Below are 5360 nucleotides of genomic sequence, written 5' to 3'. Positions count from 1 at the left end.
GGTGGAGCTCACACTTTCTGAGGTTGTGGCTTCTACAGATGCCCTTGGTTTATGCTTACATGCTCTGCCCACTGTCCCCAAAGCACAGCATTCCGGCCAGGAGAAGCCATGCATTTTGCTGGAACCAGCTGTCAATAATCTACATGCTACAAGCAAGTTTGCTTTCTCCTTCTTGGCTAGAGTCCCCTGCGTACCATTTCAATCCCTTACGGGTAATCAGAACCCCAAGGGGTAGGAATTGTAAGCCTTTCTGTGTCTCCCAGAGCTCCCAGTTCTTCATGCAAATGTTCCCACCTACCCCTCAGAGTGTACCCCTCCTGTTGGGGCGCCTGGGTGGCTCAGTCAGTTAAGGGTCTGACTGCAGCTCAGGTCATGCTCTCATAGTTTGTGGATTCAAGCCCCGCAACATATTTTGTGCTGACATCTCAGAGCCTGGAGCCTGCTTTGGATTCTGTGGTTTTCTCTCTCTCTCTGACCCTCCCTCCCCAGCCCATGCTCTGTCTCTCTGTCTCTCAAAACTAAATAAATGTTTAAAAAAAAAATTTTTTTTTTAATGTACCACTCCTGCATACCATGGAGAAGCATACTTGGTAAACCCAAAACAAACCAACTTCAACCAAAAATAAAAATGAAGAAGCAATGATTCCTTAAACCAAGAAAATATGCTCCGGATTTATTTACTACTATCATCTAGGACGAGAGGCAGCCCACATTATTTGAATCGCAATCTCTCTAGGTAAATTAAGTTCAGCACTAAGCGGTATGACAATACACAAAGTACACCAGAGTTCAAAACCAGTTTATTACGCTACCCTTGCTTGTACTGACGTTAGTCTCTTCCAAGCTTGTGCATATATTATCTGTATCTCTGGATGAAGAAACTTTTTAAAATGACTCATTAGCTCATTAACAAAGAATGGGGCTACCTGTACAGCTTTAATATACATATTTCATGGCACATGCCGCCAAGAAATAGCTCTTCACTCAAAATTTAACTTCTTGTGGTTTTCAAATCCTTATTTCACTTCAAAGGCTCTCTTCTTGGAAGAGAATTATGAGTGAAATCTAAGTAATCTGACTGAAGTTCGGTAAGAAAGAATAGGAATTTGTTGCAGAGGGGTTACAATTTGATTATTTCCCTCATGCTCCGCCAATCTCGATCGTCTGACCATAATCAGACGGAGACTTAATATCTGAATCAAATAAAATCAAATAAACCAAAAAACCTCTTTAGTTATCTTTCCACCTAGTTTTTAATATGGTGCCTTTCTGCATCTTCCTGGTAGGGGCTTTTAAATATACTTTCTTAAAAAAACATGTCTGGTTTTTATTCTCCTCTTAATATTTGTGCTTGCACTCTGTAATCATCAGGGCTGGAAGTTATTTTCCCCTGTAACTTTTAACTTAAAATCTTATTTACAGGAACAAAGACTTTCTGTTTCTAGTCACATATGGAATCTCCTTTTGGATTTCAAGAATTAAACAGTTGTTTGAAATGTACATGTTGTTTTTCTGTGCGTGTCTCTAGATTTTGGTACAGCATAAAAGACGGGAAAATACCGCATGTGTAGTTCTAAATATTTTATAGAGAATTTCTAGTGATTTGTTAAGCAGTATTTATTAAGTACTGAGCCAGTCAAAACTAAAACATTTCTGCAGGATTTTGCAGGAAACCCACTCTGGGTAGAACTGTGCCCTTGATAACTAAGTCCACCTTAACCAAGGTCTTAGAAGTTCATTCTCAAGGTCAGAACCCTACGTCTATGGTACGCCCGGACAATGACCTCAGTTGGATCTTCTGTCAGAGTCAGCCCATCAGCAGCACATCATCTGGCAAGGAGAAAAGAAGACTCTTTGCATTATTTAGAACTTTTTGTAAGGGACAGAAAAACACCTGTAACTAATTTTGACAGTGAAGCGGATGTATTGACTCACATAAATAAAAGTCTCAAGATAGACAGCCCTTCAGACAAGGTTTGAGCTGACAGTTCAGACCATGTCACCAGGAGGAGACCATCTTCCGGCTGGTGCCCCAGGTCACCCCACCACCAGTTACCCACCCTGAAGCTCCAGGTGGCCACGTGCAGGCAGCGCTCTAAGATCCCACTTCTCCATGGCTTCCGGGGTAAACAGCTCCTTCATTAGTTGTGGGATGCACAGTCTTTGACCAAAATCATGCACATGTCCATCCCTGAACAAATCTCTGTGGCCAAAGGTATGAAACATGTCCATAGTCTCAAATTACCCCTCTCCTTCCCAGAGATGAAACTGATCCTTTGTGCAGGGGTGAAATCCCTGATGGCAGGAGATGGGATAATGGACACAGAAAAGACAATCATCAGAAACCCATGATGCCGGGATGCCTGGGTGGCTCAGTCGCTTGGATGTCCAACCTCATCTCATGGTTTGTGAGTTCAGGCCCAGCGTCTCTGCTGTCAGTGCAGAGCCTGCTTCGGATCTTCTGTCCTCCTCTCTCTGCCCCTCCTCCACTCATGTTCTCTCTGTCTCTCTCTCAAAAAAAAGAAAACCCATGATGCCCTTCCTTTCCACACTCTTTTCTTTCCTATCACCTTTTAATTGGAGACACATAGATGTAAAACAAAACAAAACAAAACAGCTCTCCAGATCTTGACAGCCTACTTGACTGCTTTCCAGTGAGGGACCTCCAAGGTAGCGTGTTGTCTCTGGCAATTTCCATAAGGCAAGAGGGATGTCTGTACTCTTTCTTGCTGATTTAATTCATTTATTTCTTTTCCCTCATCTTTTCTCTTAAGACCAAGTGAAGGAGCTGGGCCTGGTTGGAAGAGCTGAACCCATGTAGAGCTGCTGTGCTTAGAAATTCTTTTTTTTTTTTAATATTTTATTTATTTTTGAAAGAGAGAGAGAGAGACAATGCAAGCAGGGGAGGGTCAGAGAGAGAAGAAGACACAGAATCAGAAGCAAGCTCCAGACTCTGATCTGTCAGCACAGAGTCCGATGCAGGGCTTGAACCTATGAACTGTGAGATCATGACCTGAGCTGAAGTCGGATGTTTAACCAACTAAGCCACCCAGGCACCCCTGTGCTTAGAAATTCTTAATAAATTTTCCTTGCTAATATTCAGGCCTGCAAAGGCCTGCTTTATGGGCTTGTAACTCCACCCACTCTTACCTACACATGGCTGGGGATTTTCAAGGTTTTTAATTAGCTACTCCAAGATAATCCTTGGGAAACTCCAATTGTCAAACCAAGTATCTTTCCATGGTATTTTACAATTTTCTCTTAGATAACAAGGTAATCACTGCCACGTATTGGAAAACCTAGCAGACAAAATGTTATTGATTTTATTTACATTATTTTACTAAGTCTTTACAACAAAACTCCAAAGTAGGAATTGATTTTACCCATGATAAAATGAAGGCATAGAGAAGTCAAGTAAACTATTCAAGGTAGAAGGTGACAGGGGGTGCCTAGGTGTCTCAGCCAGTTACGCGTCCAACTCTTGGTATCAGCTTAGGTCATGATCTCATGGTTCTTGAGATCCAGCCCTGTGTCAGGCTCTGAGCTGATGGGGCGGAGCCTGTTTGGGATTCTCTCCCTCCTCTCTCTCTGTCCCTCCCCATGCTTGCGCTACCTCTCTCTCTCTAAAAAAAAATAAAGAAACTTATAAAAAAAAAAAGAAAGTGACAAAAACAGATGTAAACTCAGATCTGTCCAAAGCCAAAGCCAGTGCTTTTTCCCTGGGCTTCTATAGTACATTGTACTCTGTTAGTAAATATCAAGTCTTATTTTCATTATTAAGTCACACCTGACTCCATTTATCATATCAGTGCCTATTCAGTTCAATTAGTAAGTATGACATAGACCCTTCCTGAGTTCACATTATAGTTGGGGAACGAGACTCACGAAGACATCTCTACTCTCGGTTGCCAAAGCGAATTGTACAAATACAGTTGAATGTCAAATGGAATGCTAGCAACAGTAAGAACCACAGCATTAAGATACCAATGCTCTCCATAGTAAGTACCAGCGCGTATCTTGTTCCGTGATTTCTTTTTCTTTTCACAATTACTGGAAGAAATCTTCATTATTATTATTTTTTCTTTGCCCTACCTCACTGTTCCACATGGAAGAATTTCCATCAGAACAATGTGCCCGCCTCAGAAATGAGTTATCTGATTGGTGAATGACAAGGATCCCACAGTAAATGGTGCATGTCCCTCGATGGGGTAAAATTCAATTATTTAAAATCTGCAAGACTGCAAGCCGTTAAAGATCCAAGCGCTTCCCTCTCTGCCAGACCAGAGCAAGGCAGGGATCCCAGGCATCTGCTCAGGTGCTCGGTGGCAGAGTTCAGACTGCGGCGTGAGCGGAAAACATTAGCGAGCCCCGCCCTTCTGGCCGCAGGTACAAGCAAACCCATATTCGGCAATCAGCTGCCACTCTCACGCCCATCTGTTGGTCTTCTCAGATGCTTTGGAGCCGCATGGGGGAAGAAGGAAGTGTCATTGTTTACTGACTTCTTAAAACCCCCCAAATCTAAAGCATCTACTTTCTTCTTTATTTAAAATTCAAAAAAATAAAATAAAATAAAATTCAGCAACCGCCGTCACTTCTGAGTCAAAGAAACTCAAGGTAAAACATCTTTGTTACTATTTCAATATGTCTCCTAAGTGCTCGGCAATGATTTACCAAGATAACCCTTTTAACAACACGTGACTGCTTTTCCTAGGGCCCTTGGCAGTTTATGACGGTGGTAGAGGTGTGTGGCCGCCTACATCAAGCCCTCCGCCCCGTCTGATTTCGGTCACAGCTGAGGCGGATGGTTCTCTGCGAGTTCTGACTGTACCACCTCAGGCAGGTACCCCGTGTTGCTCATTATCAATGCCGCGGCCTTTGCCCAAGCCGGGAGGCTGCTCACCCACGCTGCAAGCACAGCCTGAAATTGCGGGGAAGCCAATGCCCACAGGAGCAGCCCTCAGGCAATGAAGGAGAAGAGCCTGTGAGAAGAAGGACTCCAGACGCCTGTCCTTCCAGTCCTGGGAAGCATTTGGAACATCGCTCAAGAGGTCCGCGGCAAACTGACCCCCTTTCTCCCACAGAAGGGATGGATAGTGCACCCCTTTACTGGCATTTCCTCCTTTCCGGTCTCTGCCCTCCTTTCCTTCCTCCAGGGGTCACCTCTCAATCAAACTACCTGCACTCAAACCCTGCTTCTGCCTTTGGAGAAACCCAAACTAAAGCAAAGGCAAAGGAGGATACACTGTCCAGAAGAAGCAGACTCCTCCTTCCTTGTGGTGGGTGATGCCATGCCAACCTATCCCGATACACAAGACATATTACCGGCACACCCACACCCGCATACACCTGTGTACACCTGC

This window comes from Suricata suricatta, chromosome 3 (genome assembly GCF_006229205.1).
Source record: "Suricata suricatta isolate VVHF042 chromosome 3, meerkat_22Aug2017_6uvM2_HiC, whole genome shotgun sequence".
Lineage (NCBI taxonomy): Eukaryota > Metazoa > Chordata > Mammalia > Carnivora > Herpestidae > Suricata > Suricata suricatta.
This window is presented reverse-complemented; position numbering follows the sequence as displayed.